The sequence below is a fragment of the Chinchilla lanigera genome, unplaced genomic scaffold (genome assembly GCF_000276665.1).
Source record: "Chinchilla lanigera isolate Chin_1 unplaced genomic scaffold, ChiLan1.0 scaffold00086, whole genome shotgun sequence".
In the NCBI taxonomy this organism is placed as follows: Eukaryota; Metazoa; Chordata; class Mammalia; order Rodentia; family Chinchillidae; genus Chinchilla; species Chinchilla lanigera.
In genome coordinates, this window is record NW_004955487.1 from 4,156,644 (window position 1) to 4,179,803 (window position 23,160).

Below are 23,160 nucleotides of genomic sequence, written 5' to 3' on the forward strand. Positions count from 1 at the left end.
CTGTGATGGAACTGAAGAATACAGTGAGTGTTTAAATTCAAAGAAATGTATTACAGTAAATGGCACATCGCTGTGAATCCCCTCAGAGTCCTCCCCTGGCTTGGAACACTCTCATCCCATCGTCTTTGCTACTTCCTGCAGCAGCTCTGGAGTCCTCTTTCCCAAGGGTCTTCAGTTGTGCCGTCTCGGTTGCCTCAGTGTCCTGAATGGGTTCAACACATTTTCCTTTCCTGGTCATTTTGTCTTTGAGGAACAGCCAGAAGTCATACGATGCCAGATCTGGTGAATGAGGTGCATGATTGTCTCTTAGTGTCTGCTTGGTCATCTCTTCCTATGTGGCTCTCTGATAATCTGGGTGCATTGTGGGAGAAGGCTACCCCAGTAAACCTGAGATCCCTATGTCCCCCCAAAATCACTCACAAGCAGAATCCAAAGTGATCCCCTAGACTAAGTACCACCATTCCCACTTCAGTCAGTAGGGCCGACTGTCATTGATCTTTGAGGCCCATCTTTCTGGAAGAACTGTTCTTTACCTATTTATCTGTTGATGGACATATAGTCACAATGGAGAACTACTTTGCCACAAAGAAAGATAAACTTCAGTCATCTGTAGAAAAATGGGTTCACATTGAGAGCATAATGTTAAATGAACTAAATCAGACACATAAACTTTAAAATCATATGGTTTCTCTTATGAGAAACCCAAAGTATAAATAAATCAATGAAAGATACACAATGGGAAATAGGGAGGTAGATGTCTGACAGATGGGAAGGGGACTAAGAGATGGAAAGAAGATGAAAGGGCCTCAGTGGAAGGGATGTAAAAAGAAAGGAGCTGTGTCTTGTCCATGTGCCAACGCCCCACAGTGAATGCCATAAACATGGACTAAAGAAATGCAAAAAGTGGCAGGGCTGCATGGTGAGCAGGGTCACACTCCTAAGGAACGTGCAGCGGGCTGGGTTTGCGTGTGACCCCAGCTGTGACCCCAACCATGACCCCAACCATGACCCCACACATTGTTGTCACTGTGGCTTAGGGAGAAGAATCAGGAAGGTTTATAGCTACTTGGGGACACTGGGATTACAGGCCATTTTGGGTTTTCTTACTTTCTTTTCTTCATTCCCTAAATTTTCTGCCATATGCAATTGTGGCTTCCACAATGGAAGGATCCAGCAAGGTTCTTCCATAGATGGAAGCCCCTTCTGTCCTTCAGTGCTTTGGGAGGGAAAGCTCTGGAGACCCCAAGAGACACCATAGCCTTTGGGGGTACTGTGCGGGGCTGACGGGCTGTCTAGGCCTCTGGCCACCCACCAAGGCAGGGAGACAGGGACAGTGTCAGCTGGGTCAGGTTTGGGGACCGCACACCCAGTGGCGGCCTTTCCATGGGAAAATCCTTGTGACCCATTTAAAAATACTCTATTCAAACCAGCACAATGGCTGGTATTTATATTTGGTTAAAAATAGCTTTTTTTTTTTTTATTACAAAAGAACTTAGGAAAAAAACCCCTGGAAGTTATAAGAAATATATAAAGGGAAGACATTTGCAGAAATCGCTGATTATATACTTGTGCAGAGCTGTGGGGACATATTTATTGTGTTGTTTGAAGATTCGATGTGAAATTCAGGAATGAGAACAATGGTCTGTAACAAAACCATCTGAACGGAAGTCTGCGGCAACCTAAGGAAAACAGCCCTGGAACCAGGATTGTGCTCCCAGCCCCAAACCCTGGGAACACGTCCTCTCTGAGCTCACAGGGCTTCAACAACACCTTCTCTAATGCTGTGTTGCCAGCCTTGTTCCCCAAGCACCCTCTGCTTCTTCCAGTGATTCTAACACTCCCACCCCTCCCGGCCAGCTTTGTTCCTGGTTTGCTGGACCTGCCAGGCACCCACAGGTTCTCCTGGTCTGGCTGGTGGCCCTTAGATGCTCAGGGGCTCTGGTGCATGAGAAGCAGGGACCTTGGGTGATAAAGGGCAAGTAGCAATGCCTCTCTCAGAGCTTGTGGCAGTATCAGTAGAATAGCTTTTGTGTTTTTTTATCTACACAAGGAATGATCACAATATACAGTGAATATTTAAATTTAAAAAATGTGCTGCAGTAGAAGATGAATTGCCATGAATCTCCCTCAAAATCTTCCCCCTCACTTAGCACACACTTGTCCCATTGTTCTTGCCACTTTCTGCTGCTGCTCTGGAGTCCTCTTTCCTGAAGGTCTTTACAAAGTGTGATAAAAAGTATGGTGAGTGCTGCTGCTGAGCATCATGCAAAAGAAGAGCAGGCTCATAAAAACACGACGGTGTGTCCTCATCCATCTTAGTCACTGCATCTGGCACTATGCGACCTCTGGTTCTTCCCCAAAGTCAAAATGATCTTAAAAGGGAACCATTTTGAATCAATTTAGGACAGCCAGGACACTGCAGCTAAAGATCTTCAGTATGGCGGTATGCTTTTTTAAACCATAATACTTTTAAAAATTTAAGCATTCATTGTATTTTTAAATCACAGCTCATTTCTCTCTGTACCATAGGACTTGTTTTTGATGTCAGTCTCTGCAACTGCGTCCTCAGAGACAGGGTGAAACTATATGTCACACACTGATCCCCTGGAGCTCCCTCCCCTCCCAGCTCGGGCTCCTCCAGCAGACAGGATTAGGCAGGCCCACCACCTTTGGAAACATGCCCAGGTGCAGAGATATCCCAGATACCAAAGTGGCTCAGCTCTAGTGGCCTCCAGCAAGGACCTGGGAAGGAACCTCAAGGGCCCAGCCTGTTGCCAGGTTATCCTGAATGAGCCACTCATAGGCGGGCAATGTGAGCTCTGCATGGTGGGGACCAGGTCACATGCACATTCCCAGAGCCATAAGCAAGGCAACCCCCACCCCTAAAGACTAATAGCACAGGAAAGAGGGGTGTTTAAAACAAGAAGGATGAGACTGAAGCATGGATACTGGAGGAGACGCCCATTAGAACATTGAGAGAAGATCTCTTGGGAAAGCTAGAATTTGGGGGACTCTCAATAAACAGTTGTTGAATGAATGAATGACAGATGAAGCAATATGGTGTTGGGATGCAGTGCAAGTTTTTTGGCTTTAGATTGGCTCCTCTGCCCATCCAGGCCAGGTGCTCCCAGCCACATGGCTGTCCATAGCCATGACTGTGCACCCAGAACTCCCAGATCATGAAAAATGCTAATACAGTGTACCTGTCTCATCAGGGTGTGTGGATATTCATCAAGTGCATCTCTGAATCGGGAAAATACATTTGCCACCTGTGGTGGAGCCCTAGAGGACTCCATGCCTCTCATCTGCTGAGCTGTTCCCCAGTGTCTTACTTTTCTCTTCCTAAACCCTGTTCCCAGCCTCATCTGTGGTGGGAGAGACCTCCTAACTCCATGAGGCTTGTGGAATAGGAGTTAAATGGCTCTGAGCTACCTCTGGGAGAGCACCACACATGTCCCTATGTTTCTGGGGGCCTCTTTAGCCAGGGCCCTGAATGGCCACTATCTTAGTTACTTTCTCATTGCTAGGATACAATCCTCGACACCCACAAGTTAAAGGAGGAAAGCTTTACTTTGACTCACAGTTAGTAGAAGTTTCAGCCCACGATTGGCTAGCTGCAAGGCAACATGGCATGGCAGAGGGGCCTGGCAGAGGAGAAACAGCTCATGGCGTGGTGGACAGGAAGTAGTACGCCCTACTTCTTCTTTCCCTTTTTATTCCGTGGTTACAAACCTACTGGTTGGTGCCACCCACACCCAGGGTGGGTCTTTCCTCTTCAATAAATCCATCATCCACACCTAGAACTATGCAAAACCTATCAGTTGGCCAATCCACTACCACACATCTATGACACAGCCACCTTCCAAAAGCCCCACCTATGAATGCATGAGGCTTGGGGAACATCAAGATATAGGCCATACAGCCATGCCCCACTGGCCTGCTGACCCCCAAGTTCTATTACATGGGTCAGAAGTACATTCTGAGTGTGTTTCAGTGTTATACTTGTGATGAGTTATTTGTTAGGGCAGTAAGTAAGGTTATTCTCCTAAATCAGTCAAATGGCCAAATGTATTTCTCTCAGTTTTGCATTGCACCATGGTTATTTTTACTTGATTTTACATGGTATCCTATCAGAATGTGACTGGCTAAATTTAGTGTTTTTTCCTTTGTATAATATAGCTTTCCCTCTTGATGGAATAAATACAGGGCCTCTGTCTGGGTGTGATACCCTTTCTCACCTCCAAAAAGTTATATCTTCTCAGCACAGAACAACATCATTTTGTTAATTACTTCCTCCCTTCCTTCTTCTTTTCCTTCTTTCCTTCGTTCCTTCCCTCTTTCCCTCCTTTCTTTTCTTCCAAGTTTTCTGAATACTTAATTGGTATAAGATATGGTGTTAGACATTGTGGAAGCAGGGGCAAAGAACTGGATTCATGGTGCACCTTGTAATCCTAATACAAACTGGGAGGCCGAGGCAGGAAGATCGCAAGTTCAACTCTAACGCGGGCAGTTTAGCAAGATTCTGTCAAAAAAAGAAAAGATTGAATCAAACCATGTGCAAATTTCATGTTTGTAAGTTTAAATGGATCGGATGTTGACAATTTAATACTATTCACCTTAAATGAGTTTTGTATTAATATTATCCCAGTTTTTTATTTCTTTTCTTCCCATCCAACTTGCATTTACTTGAAGAGTTCACAACTATTTAGAGATCTTCAAGCCAGCTCAAATAATTTTGGAGGTTAGGAGGATCTAGTGAAGTTATAAAATGCAGAATTGTCCTCAGTTTGCCCATAGTTGTTTAGGGAGAGCAGTCAATGACAAATGAGATAGAAATGATGTGTGTCTCATGGTGAATGCAGGCTCAGGGTGCTACATAAATGCCAAGGAGACATTCAACTCAGGCTTTGGGTTTGCTGATGTTCTTCTGGAGATTCAGATCTGCAATTTCTCCTGTGTCTTTGGCTTTTTGCCCATGTCATGTACTTAGGGTGATCATTCCTCCAGCCCTGCAGGCCTGCTTCAACCCTGCTGTTCACAGGCATTTTTTTTTTTTTTTTTGGTACTGGGGATCGAACTTAGGACCTTGTGCTTGCCAAGCAGAAGCTGTGCCACTGAGCTATACCCCCAGCCCAGACGTAATTGTTAACAATCACCTTTCATTGTCACATGCTGTGACTTGGAAAACAAATGACTGTGTGGCCATGATTGGCTCCCAACCTTGGTCTTCCTCCTATGCACACTTCTTAGTCAGTATTGGGGAGTTAGAAGATGAAAAGCAGTAATCTTTCAGGTCCTGAGTGGGGTGCATGGTGCTGGTGACAGAGGTCCAGTGGAAAGGAAGGTCAGCAACCATCTTAAATTAGTCAGCTCTTTATCACTGTAACTAAATACCTGAGAAATTCAACTTAAAAGAGGAAAGTTTTCTTTGGCTCACAGTTCTAGTGGTTTCAGTCCATGCTTGCTTGGCTCCAGTGTCTGGGCCTGAGATGAGTCAGGAAGTCATGGAGGAAGGGAGTGGTGGAGGAAAGCTGCTCACTGTATGGCAGCCAGGAAGCAGAAAGGGAGAGGTAGAGAGGAAGAAGCTATGATCAGATAAATTCCTCAAGGTCATGTTCTCCATGACTTGCTTCCTTCAACTAGCCCTACTTCTGGCAGCCATTAAGCCAAGAACTCATCCATGGATGATAAGTTTGACATCTTCATGGTCCAATCACCTCTCTAGATCCCTCTGCAAGTTGTTGAATGAGGACTAAGCCCTCACTGCATGTATCTTTGGGGGCCACCTCATATTTAAAGTGAGCAAAGAGAAGCCTTGGTAAAGGAAAAGTTGTGACAGCAGCATCATACTGTAAACACCTTGTGCCAAGAAGCAGTTTCTATTATCTTCATGCCACTTAGCCAAGAGATAGTTCAAGGAGACTCCAGAGAAATCTCAACCTTAGGATCTTTTGTTAAAGAGAAATAGCAAAGAGTTCTTTTTTTAGTATAAATTATCAGCAGTACTTAGAAATGGAATGATCAGAAATGTAGAAACGTATCTCAGTAGCTATTTAGGCTGTCTCCTATAAATGATATGATATGAGATAGTCTATCTGTCCACTTACTTCTAAATACACAGATCTGTGTTGTTGGTTATGTATAAATAAGGATTGAATAATATTCCAACCCATCTCCAGAGCTGCGATCTCTGAGAAGATCTTGTTATCAAACAACACCACACTTCAAAAACCAGCACCTTATTCTTTGAAGCTAGAGTTCAGTGTTTGTCAACACAATTCATTGGAATAATGACATAAAAGATGATAAAACTAAAAAAAATTAGCACTAAGTGTTTATGTGATAATTGAACTTACTCTTTAAGATTTAAGGACTGGAGTTCTAGTTCCTAGTCCTAAAGATTAAAAGGTGAGAAGAGGGGGGCCTAAGTGTTTTGGTGTCCTCATTATTCAGGTCACAGGTAGGCACAGCAGAGGCCCTGCCTCCAGGGGCTCAAAGCACCTTTGTAGGTGGGATCCTGTCTTGCAGGTGGCTTTAGCCACCTGAGGGTCTCCTAAGCCACCCTTTCCCTGGAGGACTTGCAAGAGACATCAGTCTCCATGACAGGCTTAGGACTACATCCAGCCATCCTGAACCCTCCTGGGGAAAGGATACAGAAGGTGGGATGCATGTAGACTAGGGGTCAGCAAACTTCCTCAGTGAAGATCTGGGTAATGAATGTAGCTTGCAGAGCTCATGACTGGACTCTTCCACTGTGATGAGAAACTGCATTTGTCATCAAAAGTAATGAGCAAGCTGGGTTGCAGGACTTTGTTTACACAAATAGAAACGGTCGGTTATGATTTTTATCTGAATGTGCCCCAAAGCCTCATAAACACAGAGGTGAGGTTTGTGGAAGGTGACTGGATTAGGGTGTGCTACAGTTAGCTTGATGTCAGGTGGGTCAAAAGAGGTGGATCACTGGGACTGTGACCTGGAAGTGTGTATCTCCCTCCCCGGCTCCACCCTCTTCTTCCTACTTCCTGGATACCAAGATGTGAGCAGCTCTGCCATACTGCCCTGCATTAGAGCCAGGCAGCCACAGGCTGAAAAATGAACCAAAAATAAATCTTTCCTTCTTTTAAGTTGTGGGAGTTGGGTATTTTGTCCCAGGGTCAAAGGAAAAAAAAAAAAAAGACTAACATATGTACTCACTTTGCTGATTCTTGACCTAAATGGATGACTAATATTACTGGAGAATTAGCATGGATTCTAAATGCTACCCAATTTATTAACCCATCCAATACTTTCATAGCCCTCTGAGGAACTTTTCATAGGTATAGCCCAGGATTGTCAGCTAGTTAGTGGGCAGGATAATTCTGCTATCCTTGCTCACCAGGACTGCTGAGGAGGTGCCCCATCACACACAGGATCCCAGGGATGCGTCCACCTTCTCCTCCTTCTTCATAGATGCTCTGGCTCTGGGATGTAGCAAAGTACATATTGCCACCTGTGTTTACAAGGCCTCCCTCTTCCTTTTTTTTTAATTAAAATAAAATAACTTTTTATTAAAATAAAATAATTTTTATTTTAAAGAGAATAAAAAAACAACAATAGCAAAATACCAACAACATAGACAAAAACAAAACAAAACAAAAACAAAAAGAATGAAACAGAGTTTTAGAACAAAGTGATAGGAATGAACAGTGGTTGTTATATTACATATTTTTATCTTCAACCAAGTTGCTCAGATGGTACGGTCAGTTTGGAAATGTTCCTCCACATTCAGTGAGCAGGGAGAGGTGGTAAGATGTGCTGTGGGCCAGATTGTGTCTGTTGCTCAACTGGTAATGACTGTGGCTAGATCATTAGCTCAGCAACCTCAGGAGACCTGTGAACCCTGTCTTTCAGGCAGGGAACAGGTTCATTAAGCTGTGTTGAAGTTTCAAAGTCAAATTCTTAGGAAGTGGCACAGGTAGAGATTTAGCCAAGATGGTGCAACTTGAGAGGTATATTCTCTGGAAGCCACTGCTCCACAGGGCCTGTTGGGATGCCAACTTGATTGATTGATTGATTGATTGATTGATTGATTGTGCTAGGGTCTGAATCCAGGGCCTTTGCACTGAACTACCTCTCCAGCCCTTTTTAAATTTAAAAAAAAATTTTGAGATAGTGTTTTGCAAAATTTCTAAATTGCCTGGGATAAGCTCAAATTTGTGATCTTCCTTCCTCAGCCTCTCCAAGTGCTGGTATTATTCCCTTGTGCCACCCTGTCTGTCTCAAGTGGCAATTTTAATGAGAGCTGTGGCATAGCTGGCACTGTAAGTGAAAACTATCTGGCATTTCTCTCTGACCATTTCTCTGTTATGAATATTCCCATCTCAGACCAGCAACTTTGGCCATCATTTGGATTGTGATTGTTATTTCCACTGATATTCAGAACTGGTTATTCCTGATGGGATGTGGTAGCTTAGACAAAAATGTCCCTCAAAAGCTTCCACAGGCAAAACTGGGACTTTTAGAAGGTGACTGGATTATGCAGGCACTAAACTCATAATGAGTTAATCTACTGACAAGTACACAGTGGAATGTGCTGTTAGGAGGTAGGTCCAGTTGGAGGAAGAGGGTCATGGGGATGTGACCCAGAGGGGTTTATTCTTATCTTCAACCCTTTTCCTCTCCCTGTTCACTCTGCTTCCTTGTTCTTCCGCCACACCCTCCCACCATGATGCTCTGTCTCAGAGCACTCTTGGTGCAGCTGACCATGGACTGAACCCTTTAAAATCGTGAGCCAAATGAACCCCTCCTTTAAGATATTTCTTTAAGTTGCTTTTTTCCCAATGACAGGAAAGATGAAGAGTACATGGGCTAATCCCTTGTTACACTGAGACGATTTGCTTTGCAACACACATTATTATTGGAGCATAATTCACACCTCCATTCTGGGTGTCATTGGTTTCCAGAAGAAAAATGACAAAAATAATAAATAGAGCATTCTTGAAATTTGTACCCAGAGGCAACAGACCCTGGGTCGGTTCAAACCCAGTGCAGACTCTGTGTACAGGGAGCGGGGTTTCACAGATGTTCTCTAAGGAGAGAGAGGACTAAAGTCTGTTCAGGGGTTCTTGGAACTGGGAGGATCCCAGGGCACTCAGCAACCCCCTCTCTGGTTTGTGTCCTGTAGCTGCACTGGTGTTCTTGCCTCCCTGTTCCTCTGCCATTCCCCTCCCCAGGGAGGACACACACTGCTACTGCTGACAGGCACTAGCACTTGGGGACAGTGGGAATTGTTAAAGAGCTTTGTCATTTTTAATGAGCTAGGAAACCCAAATCTGCTTCTTTGATGTTCTCACTTTGCTGTTCCTGGAGGCGTTCACAGATCTGACTCAAGATCTCTCCGGAGCAGTGAGAGACACCAGTGAGTTAGATCTGGAGAGGACAAATGGGGCTGATGCTGCCAAGACCCAGGGTGACACTCTAGTGTGTGGTCCTCAGCACACGATAGCCTTTGGCTCCATAGCCCAAATGCACAGTTTCCGGATACCTCTGACCCTGATCCCATGAAGATCTCTCTCCAAATCTCTCACTCCAAGACCTCATGAGTCTGCAGAGCTAAAGTGTCCCTATGTGACCATCCAACTGCCTGGACCCTGAGGCCAGCACACCTGTTTTCACGTTGCTGTTAACTTCTCCAAGTGTTTCCAGCACTGGGGCAGAATGTAGGCTCTTGTAGGGGAGATGTCAGTGCCCCTTAACCACACTGACACGCACACACAGCAGAGTTCTCACAGCTTTGAGGATCCCAGGGGAGGTGCGACTTGTCTCCCGTGTGGGCCCCTCTCCTCTGATTCTCCCAGTGTCACATAGTCATCGAGTCACAGAATTCACCAGCCCCAGGCTAATGCTGGGGAGGATGGTACCACATGTATGTATGTTGTTTCTGTGCAGGATGTGACAGTGGAAGAGAGGGCAGTGCGGGGACAAGAGCGAGGGACTTGGGGGTCTGGTGGGCTTCACTGGGTGGCTGGGAGGTGCACAGGAAAACTCAGATGAATGGCAAGAGCCACTGGGTTAGTGGGGACACCAAAGCCAGGGAAGCCATTTAGATGAGTCATTACTCTATGAAATGGCACAGATGCTGAGTTACTAAACGCAGACTGCACACTGCTGAGGGGGACACTGGGGTGGCTCACCCTCTTCCTTTCCCAGAGCCTCAGAGCCAGAGAGATGTGTGTATAGACACACAAAGGATCCCTAGTGGGGGATGGTTCTACTTAAGGATTTTTCCACTTTAGAATGGAGTAATATCACACCCATTCATCTTTTAACCTTCAGCTCAGCTCTCAATAAATTACACAAGACATTTGCCACTTTAATGGAGAGCAGGCTTTGTGCTTGGTGGCTCTGCCCAGCTACAGAAGTATTCTGGGCACGGCTAAAGGCGGAGGTATATTTAGAATATTTTCAGCATGAGAGGGGTCCCTCGGGACCCAACCCCACCATTAGTCTAGGAGCGTCTGTGTGCAGAAGGATTTTAAGAAGTTGTCTGATCAACTGCAGAGGCCGGCCAGAGAGTTCAGGGTGGGGTGGCAGAAGGCAGATGCCACAGCTCATGTCTGAAGGTTGCTGATCCCCCTTCCCCTTTCCTTTCCCCAGCTGCTTAGTCCCCTTCCCACCAGGGACCTGGACCCTGTGCTGTTCCTGTTGGGACTCTGGCTGTGCCCTGGTGTGACTTAGACGCTCACACTGGATTGACTCCTCATAGGGAAGTGTTGGGGAGGAAACGCAATCAGACCAGGGTGTTTGAGGCAGGGCTTTGGAGTATTAGGAGGCAGTAAGGCTATCAAGGTGGAGTCCCCATCACCAAATCCCAGTGGTCTAAAGGGAGAGGGTGAGAGATCAGAAGGGACACATACCTGACTTCTTCCTTTACCATGTGATGACCCAAGCATCCTCCGGGCTCAGCCAGCAGAAGGCCATTATTAGATGGGGCCTCTCAAATGTCCACCTTCAGCACAGTGAGCCCAAATAAACCTCCTTTCTTTCTAAAGTTGCCCAGCCCATCGTGATATAGACCAGTGCACATGGATTGGGTGAGGTCCTCTGCACCAGAGAGGGTACTCTTTCTTTTTTTCTTTTTCAGAGAGGGTACTCTTTACCCAGTACCCACTAATGCCGATTTCATCCAAATGCCTGTGGAGACCAAGCCCTCTGCCAGGAAGCAGTGCCTCTGGCTCCTGTCACTGCTGCTTGTCAGTGTCCACGGTGACTGCAAGGGAATTGTGAGGCTTGACTTGGGGTTGTGTGTAGGTTTTAGTGAACGGGTGACTGTACAACTGTGACCCAAAAGCCATGAGGACCCAGGTATAAAAGTGGGGTTCTCACATCACAGAGAGAGGCCTTGGGCTCAAGGACCTGCATGCTGAACCCCAGTGGACTTGGCCTTTTTCACTGAAGAGCTTTTAAACTGGGTGGTGGGACTCATGTTTTGGCTCTGTGCCTGTCCTGTGGTGACAGGTCAGAAGGTGAGCTGGAGGAAGGGAATGGCAGGGCCGGGGAACCAGGGACGCAGGAGAAGGAGCGTAGGTGTTCTAAACGCACTGGGGCAGCAGGCTGGGGAGAAGAAGAATGAGGCTCAGGGCCAGGGGAGAGTCTGGGTCAGGAAGATGAGGATGGTGATGAGGATGTGCTGGTCCCGTGCTGGGGACTGCAGCTGCTGTGATGAAACCTGCCTTCTGCCTTATGCATTCTTCTCCTTTCCACATGCCCCCCACCCACACTTCTCCAGGGAAGCCCCAGCCCAGGGCTCGTCCCTGCAGAGGTGGCCTGTGTGTGTCCCCACATCCTGTACACCCTCCCTAATTTCATGCAAGGCAGCTTGGCTGTGTTGAAGACTTCATACATTTTCTTCCTTCCAGCCATGGGGTACAATTCTATCCAGACTAGCCACTCTGGCATTTATTTCATATTTGGTTTTTTGGTACTGGGAATCGAACTCAGGACCTCGCACTTGTCAGGCAGGTGCTTGTGCTGCTGAGTATATCCCCAGCCCCTTATTTCATATTTTTATCTGTCTTTTCATTAATGTGCTTATTAGTGTGTGTTTGTATATAGTTATGTATTTGCAGGAGTCGGTACATACATATCCTTTCCTGATCATTATCAGCCCCCTACTTTATCATTTGCTCCCTTCCCAACCTCCAAGAGTCTGCTTCTCTGTTTCTTGCCATTTCTCCTTCATTTTGCTCTCTAATGTATTTATATATTGGGTTTCTCATATAAGAGAAGCCATGCAATGTCTGACATTCTGTCTGGTTTATTTCACTTAACACTGTTGTCTTAGTCACTTTCCTCATTGCTGGGACAAAATACTTGACGCCCATCCTTTAAGGGGAGAGAGATTCATTCTGGCTCGTAGATTGTAGAGGTTTCAGTTCACAGTACGCTGGTTCTGGGGCAGACAGGTATGGCAGAGAGACATGAAGGAGGAGAGCTGCTCATGGTATGGCAGTAAGAAGCACAGAGCAATCAAAGGAGGAGCCAGGAAAGGACTTCCAGGTCACACATAAATTCTTCTAGGTCACACTTCCAGTGACCTGCTTCTTTGGACTAGAGTCCTAACACCAAGTCAGCTCTACCACCCGCATAATCCAATCACCCTTTCAAAAGCTCCTCCTTATGTGTGCAGGAGGCTTTGAAGGACATCAAGACATAAACCAGAACAATTATGGTTCCCCAGATGCACAATTGCATTTAGTAAATCAGATTCTTCTTCCTGCAGAGGTGGAGGCCAGAGGTCTGGCACCCATGTAATCCTTCCAGGGCTCAATACTGGAGTAGCAAGGCCTTACAGACTTTCCCAGCAATGACAGCTCTGGCCCTCTTCTCCCCTCTGAGCTGCTCAGAGCTGCCCACACTGGATCTCAACAGGGATCACAGCCTTCCACGATGCATTTGCCTTTTGCAGGTCTCCTGTCAGGGCATCTGCTCCTGAGCCACCCCATCGTACCACAGCCCCCAGAGTCACTGCCTTGTTCCAGTGCTGGCTGGCAGGGTCTGGAGCCTTCCAGGATCCTGAGCTCCATGATACTCCTGCTGTAAGTAGTGCATTTTCTGTGATTAATTACAACTAGCTAGGCCTCTCTCTTCCCCAGGCACTGGATCTAAATATTTATAAGGAATTCTGATCAGATGCTCACTGTCCAAATTAATATTATTTCATCTGAAAATACAGGAGTGTTTTCATCCAAAATCAGCTGTTGTTTGGAGTCCAATCCGCATATTGTGTGACAAAACAGAACAGAGGGTGAGGCTGCTGCTTGGTGACATGGGCACTAGCTGGCCAGTTCCAGAGGACAGGGTGGGAGCAACGTGCTGGCTTGGGACATTCACTGAGATTTGTAGGTGGTCATCCATCTGGTCTGTCCTTTGTTTCCACTGGGGCAGCCTCTGGAAGCTCCCAAGAGAGCAAGCCTGGATGTTGGAGACTGAGCTGGCTTCCTGAGGTCCTATGTGCCCAGAAACCACGGCTCAGTCCTCTGCCAGCTTCTACCACATGGCTATTCCCTCACCCTCCTCAGCCTGTGCCAACCTGATCCAGTCCAGTTTTGTTTCGGGGCTCCCATCTCCTGGAAGCTGACTCCTCTCCACCTCAGGGCTGAGCCATGATTGTTCTAGGTCAACCAAGACAACTGACTCTTTTCTTTCTGCCAAAGCCTGTTTGAGGCATGAGGTTGTTTCTTATTTTTGGCGGTGGGGATTGAACCCAGAGTTTTTGCATAGAGCTACATCCCCAGCCATTTTTATTTTTTATCTTGCGACTAGGTCTTGCTAAGTTGCTATCTTAGTTACTTTTTCTCATTGCTGAGACAAAGCACCCAATACCTACAAGTTAAGGGAAGAAAGGTTTATTTAGCTCACAGTTTGTAGAGGTTTCAGTCCATAATCAGCTGGCTCCAAGGCACAGTGGCACGGCAGAGGGACATCACAGAGGAGAAACAGTCCATGGTGGGCAGAAGGTAGCAAAGAAAGCAAGTAAATGACCTTAGCAGCTTTTTTCCTGCCCCTTTTATATTCTATCTAGATATCGCAATTAGGGTTGTACCAAACCAAGCAGTGGACTGATTTAGTAGTCACGCACCCTTAATCCTAGAAGCCTTAAACCTAGCATTGCACCTGAATCAATCACACACTCTAGGTCCAGCCACCTCTGAAAAAGCCCCACCTATGACCACTTTGGGCTTTGGAGGGACATTGAAACACAAGTCAAGTTGCCCAGGTGAAGCTCAAATGTGTGACCCCCCTGTTTCAGTCTCCCAGAGTGCTACAGGTGTATTACAGCATGCACCATGAATGGGAGAGGAGAGACTGGGCTAGTCTGTGGTGGCTTTCCATTTCCTGCCCCAGCAGTACAACTGTGTGAAGAAAACACTGGCTGGTCTGCAGCTGGGCTCAAGGACCTAACCTTGAGCTGTCCCCACTTCTCTCCCCATGGTACCCCCAACACTGAGGACCTAAACTGTGGCTGCCCTATGTCCATGGCCATACTGACTACCTGTGCTCTTTCCACTTAGGTGTGGATTCCCAGGCTCAAGCTTCCAGAGATGAGCACAGTATTTTTGTGATGGAGCGTAAGAAACTGTATTTTTAGCAACCTGCCCCTGGGAATTCTGACACAGGTTCCCCATGAGCCACATCATGGGACAGGCTTGCCTCATGGTCAGCCTGGTGACCAGCAGGTGTTAACGAGGGTGAACTGGTACCAAGGGACACTGGTGAGGTCTAGGTCTGTGTTTGTTTGGCACACTGTGGACAGGTCGCTGTCACCTTGTTGGTGGAGGCCTGGGAAGCTGTCTGGCCTCCATAGCCCATGGGAAAGCCCCATGAGGGAGGGCTGTCTGGCCACCAATGTGGATAGGAGTTTGGGCTGACATAGATGGAAGCAGGATGTGAAAGGTTTTGCTCCCAGCTCTATGGCCTCAGGAGATGGAAAAGGAGAGAGAGAGGAGGGATGTAGGGGATAGCAGCTGGTACAGGACAGAGATCACTCTTAGCCTGGCTGTGTCCTGCTCAGAAACATCACATGACTGTCCTAAAAGCAGGCAGAGGAAGATGAGAATCCCCAGGTGTTTTAGTTACCTTTTTTTGTTGCTGAAACAAAATATTTGAAAACCAAAGTTAAAAGAGGAAAGGTTTATTTTGGCTCAGGTATTTTAGAGGTTTCAGTCCATAGTAGGCTGGCTCCAAAACAGGGTGACATGGAAGGGACATTGCAGAGGAGAAATAATTCATGGTGAGCAGCAGGCAGCAAAAGCAGGAAGCAGTAAACAACAAGGGCAGCCCAGCAGCCCTCTTTCTTTCCTTTATATTCTATCCAGGGTACACACCCTTAGGGAAGGCAGCGCTTACACCCAAGGAGGGTCTTCCCATTATCCACACCCAGAACTATGCCAGACCAACCAGTGGACTACTTTAGTAACCATGCACCCTTGATCCCAGCATCACACACTTAATCCCAGGGTCATACACTCTTGATCTAGCCACCTCTGCAAAGCTCCACCTCTGACCACATGAGGCTTGGGACATCTAGATACAAGCCATAACACCATAAAATGGTTCCTTGGCAGAACCCAAGATGCTAAGCAGGACAGAGACTTCATCCAGCAGGACTTTCACAGTTTAGATCTAGACTGTCGCCCCAAAATCTCATGTGTTTAGATGTGGGACTTATGGAAGGTGATTAGATCATGGAATGCTGTATTCATCAGTGGATTCACCTATGATGATTAGTATTTGAATGTGTTATTAGTGGGAATCTTGGAGGTGGTCACTGGGTTGTGACCTGAAAGGGCAGTCTTGTCCTCAGCTCCTCCCTTCTCTCTCTGCTTTCTGGCTGCCTCGGAGTGAGCAGCTTTTCTCCACCATGCTTCCTGCCATTCCATTTCTGCCTTGGATCCAGCTGACCATTGACTGAACCTATTGGAAACATGAACCAAATAAACCTCTCCTTTAGGTTGTAGGTGTCAGGATTTTTTCTCATCAATGGGAAAGTGACTAATACAGTGACCAAGGGAGGAGATGCTTCCAACGTCTTCCAAATGTGCTCTGGGTGAACTGAAATGAGGCATCTTAAGAGTATTTTTATTAAGAATAAAAAATTTAGTGCCACTTTATATTTCCTAGTTGTTCAGCATTAGAGTGTGGACCATGGTGATGTCAGTATCATCACTGCCAGCAATGATTTATCACATTTTGCACGTTGATTCCCAGGGGAGCTGCACTGAAAGATTTCCTCTCACCTCAGACCAGAGTTGTGGAAATGGTGGTGAAGTTTGTGCACCTTATTCTTTGTGTAGCAGCCTCCACTGTGATCATCTTGTCGGTGATGTGTTTGCCTCCCTCCCTGGGGATTGTGCACTGTGGAGTTGCAGAGACTGAGAAGATATCAAAAGCATTAATCTGTACTGGACCCTTGGGGCCAGAAGTTTAACTCCAGAGGCCAGGCTTTAGCACTGAGCCTTCTAGTGGACAGAAGGAAGGCACGCTTATGTGGATTCAGAAGGGAGTTAAAAGTAGGTGGTTATGTGTTGGTTTTTGATCTTTCTTTATGACCCAGAAGCACAGCAGGAACCCTTGGATGAATATAGCCTTGTTCTTGGTATAGGAGTCCCTTACATATTTTGATTCTTTTCAATAAAATGCATGAACTAATATGAGTATTTATTCTAGCTCTTTCAAAGGCTGCTCCTGGTGACTGGATCTGCCCTTATAGGAGGTCAAGATCACTCCATGATCCAGCAAGTCAGGCTGAACACCTCAAATGTGGTGCTTGGGACTGGTCACTTGACTTTTCCTACCTGCTGCATGACCAAGCCCACTCTCACAGTGGAACCTGTCACTAGAGAAGAGCTCAAACACAGGGACAACCTTACCCATAGGGGTACACTTGTTGCTGGGGGTCTGTGGTAGGTTCTGGTGTCTCTGTTCCAGGTTGGGGGTCAGCACCATGTGCCTTGCCCAAAATAGAGCACTAGAAAGAATCCAGCCTGACTCACAAGCCCACAGATAGCCTCCTTGGGGACACAGCAAGCAGTATTTTCTCACACCTCATCTGTAGAAGCCCTCCTTGGTCAAGGTCAGGCCCCACAGACCGGCAGGGGCGTTCCTGAAGAGCAGTGGGTAGTGGAGAGCTGTTCAGCACTTGCTGGCCCATGACACCATCTCCTCTTAGCTCTGCACTTTGGGTGAAGGTGTCAGGGGCTGGGAGTGGTGCTGAGGCCACAGAGGGACCCTGGGGAACACCAGTGTCTCCAAATTGGATGCAGTGTGCATGTCTCACAAAGGACACATGCTTTTGTCAACCTTGATACCAATAGCTCTATTCTTATACCTCGCTTCAGTTTGGGTGTAGAAGCACTGGATTTTCACAGATGATAGGAAAAGAAAGTGATTCCTATCCAGTACTCTCCTTTGGGTGGCTGCCTAGTATCTTGTGGGTCATGTTATCTCTGAGTGCTACTGACCTAGTAAGGAGCAGGATGGTAGAAGAGAGCAGCAAATAGACCCTTAGCCCTGTGGGGTCCAAGAGGTGCCAGCGACTTGCTGGTTCTATGGCCCCAGGATCCAACTCCACCACCATTGATCCTGCTTTCAAATGTGACACAAGGGTGGCCATCCTGATGGCCAAGGAGGTGTCAGCCATGTTGCTTTGGGATTCTGTGATTGCGGTCACCATACTGCAAGGGTGACTTCAGCCATCACCCAACCGGGCTGCCCTGGCATCCTCAGGTGATTTTCACCAGCCCTCCCTTGTCTGAGAAAACACAACCCATGCCTTTGGAGCTGGTGTAGCTGGCGTCACTGCACGTCCTTCCTGTAGTGCTGTCATCCCTCAAAGGCTGTCACTGCCAGGTGCCCTGTCAAAGCCCCTGAGCATGGCTTCTCAGGGCCCTTGTGTCTGCAGGTCTCGAAGTGGTGAACAAGGAGGCAAAGCTCTCGACATCTATCCTCGTGCTCAGCAATGGCCTTGGTGGCCACCAGGTGGGCTTGGTGGAAGCAGGTTCATTATGGAGGTGTGATTGAAAACAATGGTGAATGGTTAAATTAAAAGGTTTATTTTGGTCAAAAACGCATTATCCATGAATCCCCCTCAAAATCTTCCCCCTCAAATTCCTCCCCCTTGCTTTGAACACACTCGTCCTACTGTCCTTGTCACGTTTTTTTCATTAAACTTTGTTTTAACGGGTCTCAAAATTCTGTGACAGATTTTTGGTCAAGTTGTTTCCATTAAAAAGTGTTGATTTGAGAAAGTAATAATTTGAAAACTGCCACACACACACACAAAAAAAAAATGGTCCACAAAGCATTCTCCTTTCTTTCTGAAGGTTTTAAGATATATTGTTATGATTAACCAGTCTTTCACTATTAAACTTACATGGCCAATTGGGAGAAACAGTTCTGAGACAGGTCTTCCACCACTGTTTAAGACTGGAGTGGCAGGTGTTAGGGGTATTATTCATTTAGGCTTCTGATCTTTCTGGTCAGACTTGGTGATCTTGCCAGCTCTAGCAGCTTTCTTGTCCATTGCTTTGATGACCCCCACAGCAACTGTCTGTTTTATATTGCAAACAGCAAAATGACCCAGAGATGGATAGTCAGAAAAGCTCTCAGTACACATGGGCTTGCCTGGAACCATGTCAACAATAGCATTATCACCAGATTTCAAAAATTTGGGCCCATTTTCCAGCTTCTTACCAGACCAGCAATCAATCTTTTCTTTCAGCTCAGCAAACTTGCAAGCAATGTGAGCTGTGTGACAATCCGGTACAGGGGTATAGCCAGCACTGATCTGGCTGGGATGGTTCAGGATAATCACCTAAGCAGTGAAACCAGCTGCTTCCAATAGTGGGTCATTTTTGCTGTCACTAGCAACACTGCCACAATGAACATCAGACAGATTCTTGATGTTGAAGCCCACATTGTCCCCAGGAAGTTTCACTCAAAGCTTCATGGTTCATTTCAGCAGACTTTACTTCAGTTGTGACATTGACTGGAGTAAAGGTGACCACCATGCCAGGTTTGAGAACACCAGTCTCCACTCTGCCCACAGGAACAGTACCTATACCACCAATTTAGTAGACATCTTGGAGGGGCAGCCGCAAAGGCTTGTCAGTTGGGTGAGTGGGTGGAAGGATGCAATCCAAAGCTTCAAACAGTGTGGTTCCACTGGCTTTGCCATCTTTCTGAGTGACCTTCCATCCCTTGAACCATAGCATATTAGCACCCAGCTCTAGCATGTAGTCACCATTCCAATCAGAAATTGGCACAAAAGCTACCGTGTCAGGGTTGTATCCAATTTTCTTCATGTAGGTACTGACTTCCTTAACAATTTCCTCGTATCTCTTTGGCTGTAGGGTGGCTCGGTGGAATTCATTTTGTTAACACCAACAGTTATTTGTTTCACACCCAGGGAGTAGGCGGGAAGGACATGCTCATGTTCTTGGAGATACCAGCTTCAAATTCCCCAACACCAGCAGCAACAATCAACACAGTACAGTCAGCCTTATATGTGCCTGTAATCATGTTTTTAATAAAGTCTCTGTGTCCAGGGGCATCGGTGATAGTCACGTAATACTTGCTGGTCTCAAATTTTCATAGGGAGATGTCAATGGTGATACCACACTCATGCTTGGCTTTCAGTTTATCCAAGACCCAGGCATTCTTGAAGGAACCCTTCCCCATCTCAGAAGTCTCCTTCTCAAATGTTTCAATGGTTCTTTTGTCGATGCCACCACATTTGTAGATCAGATGGCCAGTGGTGGTGGACTTGCCAGAGTCCCCGGGTCTGATGAGGATGATGTTAATATGAGTCTTCTCTTTCCCCATGGCAGTTTTGATTTAGTGGTGGTTTTCACTTCACCTGTTCTCTCATGGCAAACCCACTGCGAAAAATGCTGTCCTTATCACTTTCTGCAGCAGCTCTGAGTCTTCTTTCCTCAGTATCTTTGATTGTGCTATCCTAGCTGCCTTGATACCTTGAATCTATTGAAAATATTTACCTTTCATGGTTATTTTGACTTTTGGGAAGAGCCAAAATTCACACAGTGCTAGATCCAGCAGATAAGGTAGATGAGGACACAGGGTCATGTTTCATGAGCAGGACCATCTGTGGAATGGCACTGGGCAGCAGCCTTTATGGTGTTTTTGATCATACCTGGTAAAGATATTTAGGAAAGAGGACTCCAGAGCTGCTGCAGAAAGTGGCAAGAATGATGGGATGAGTGTGTTTGAAGCTGGGAGGGGTGGTGGTAAGAAATTTTTTTTAACACTGACCATATATTTTGATCACTCCTTATACTTGTGTGTCTCTCCCTAGATACAGAGCTCCTAGGTGCCCTGCGCTTGTTGGTCCAGGAGTTTGCTAAGCGGCAACCACTTTCTGCTCAGCAAAGGGGGCCAGTGGCACTGTGCAGTGAGCGACCCCTGAGAGGAGCTGTGATCTGCCTCCAGCTTCTCCTTTGCACCAGTTCTCTGACCTTGTGGGAATCATAGAGTCAGGCTGAGGCATGGTTTTCCAGTCTACAAAGTAGGGCAACAGCAGGTGCCTCCCCTGGCTGGCTCTGTCACTGTGAAATGCCAGTAAGGAGAGGGACATGAAAGAAAGGGGCTGCGGATGCCAGTGACACTGACAAGCATGTGTCCTAACTGAGCAGGTTCAATAAACAAGGTTTTGCATTTTAGCCACTACCTGGTGTTGGATTTCCACCTTCCATCCTCCTCAACTAGGAAATAACTGCATTCATAAACACTGGCGTCTTGCACAAAGCTTACCAGATGTTTTAAAGCCAGGCCTTATTAGCAGCCTTGTTAAGAATAGGGATATGAAAATGGCAAAGCCTGAGAGCCTTCCAAGAAAAACTGAGGGAATTCTCCGTCTCACCACTGACTTGCCTGGAGAGGGAGGAAGCCCCCACCCACCGCAGTCTGGGTTATCAGGAAGCCTCAAGCCCACCATCTGTGGGAACACAATTTCCTCTGCTCCATCTCCTCCAACCAAGGACAAGGGCTCAAGCTTTTCTGGTGTTGATAAATATCCACTTGCTGGAGGCCTAATTATAAATGGCCACAGGTGTAATGCTTTAGAGACAGAGGCCTGGCTGGAATGGGGGCCAGAATCCTGAGAACTGGATGCCTTGCTGGATTCTAAATTCTGATTCCAGATCAGGGCAGCTCTGGGCATGTGTTTTTTACAGGATCCTGCTCTGAGCATGTATTTCTCTTTCCCTTCCTCTTTTCCAGGTCTGTGCAGCTGAACTTCCAGCTCATAAATCGTGAAATGAACCGCAGATGGCTCAGTTCTGTGTCTGCACACACAAGGCTTCTAACTGAGGGGTGCAATTGTATTTGACTCTCAGTTGGAAGTCTTGGATGCAAAGCCCTGTGGTCTGCAGGTCCTGAGAGCTTGCTGAGCTCTCTGCTGTGTGTCTCTGCACGTGTGCTGGGTCACAGGATGGACATGGAGAAAGGAGGCAGCCATTGGGAGGTGATGTCCCTGCGGAATGGTAGGGCCTGTGGCACCCGAGCCTGGGGAAGGAGCTGCTGCCAGCTGTGATCTGGGTGGCAGCATACCATCCTCTCCCTGGGACACAGGCGCTTCAGAATGCACACTTCTTCCCTTGGCTGAGAGCAAGGAGCCTGAGAGCCTTCTGCAAGGCAGGAAGTGCCCACCCTTCCACACTGCAGCCCTGGGTTGTTTCAGTCCACCCCTTTTATTTCCAAGCTGGTTTGCCTGTACAATCTGCCCCATGAGCACCTAGGGGAAGAACTTGCTTTAGTCTCCATATATGCCAAGCCCAGGTCACATGGAAAGTTTTGGACGATTATAGTCAGACTGGAAGCTGCTTGTCTGTTCATTTTTTTCAAGGTGGGACATGTGAGGTCCACAGGCATGACAACCTGGGGGCAGCCCCAAAGATGCCAGGAGCTATCATTCTGAGAGAAGCACTGACTTTTTGTTTTCTATAGGGACCACCAACAAGAAGCCTGTGAGTCAGTCATTCATCAGATGTGGGGCAGTTCCTAGGCATATTTTCCCTGGCCGCCTGCAAACCAAAGGGCCTATATTCTGTCCACAGGTGGTGGGTGGAGGTGAGGCATGCAGGAAGATTGCAAGGAGCTCGTCCAGTTCCTTGGGGCAGCACCCAGAGTGCCCACTGGCTCTCTGCCACCCAGATCACAGCTGTGCCTGTTCTGTGGCAGAAATGACTCTCACCCACTCTCTGAGCCTCTGTCCAGACACCAGAAGTGCCTGCTTTGCATCTTGTAGGTGCTTCCATGAGCTGTTCTCTTACAGATAGAGAGCTTTCTGCATCTTCAGGATACCCAAGTGTGCTGTGTCTGAACTCCCATGTATTGCAAGAACTGAGGTCTTCCCCTTCTTCATTTCTTTCTCTATTTTTTATCATTTATTTCTGATCTAAAGAAAAGAAATGAGATGGGAAGCTGGCCCGTGGCATCACTGACAGACAACTTGCTATCTGTCCTGCTCAGATGGCCGTCCTCTGGGTACTCTCGTCCTAAGATCCTATCGCCTAAATAAGGTCATTGCCATGCGGAGATTATAGGGAGACCAGGTCAGTGAAGTGAGGCTGCCCAGGACCCAGGAGCTGTCACAGGTCAGTTCAGTAGAGGCAGAGCTGCCCACTGGAACTACTGTGAATGGAGTTTGGAAAACAGATTATATGATGGCCCAGGTCAGCACTTGGGAACCTGTCCAGCCACTTTCCACAGCTTCTGCTTATCAAAGAAATTCTTGTGGGCTTGGTGGCTCTGCTATTGGTCTGCAAGCTGCCCAGTGATTGCTTGTTTTCTAAGGTCACAAACTCAGGCTCTGTAATTGGGAGTGTTAGCACCATGCATATAGCTAGGCAGATGGGCTGCCTGGTGCATGTGCCAACGGCTCCCCATACCTCTGCACAGAGAAGCTGAGTATGCATGGCTCTCCTCGTCCAGCCCTGTTAGCCAGGTAAGGAGAAGCACTCAGTGAGACGGTTGTGTCATTCACCCCGGCTGGGCCTGTGACTCTGGCTTTTGACACTGCCTCCAATTGAGAGTCCCCTTTCTAGCCTTTGACACCAAGCTTCCAAGACTGAGGTGTATTCAGCCTTGCCCAAGGCCAGTGGG

General features: G+C 47.0%; 1 pseudogene; it reads right to left on the minus strand.

The window, feature by feature from the left end:
* Window positions 1-18,493: 18,493 nt before the first annotated feature.
* LOC102018191 lies at window positions 18,494-19,863 on the minus strand (annotated as a pseudogene).
* Between the last annotated feature and the right edge of the window lie 3,297 nt (window positions 19,864-23,160).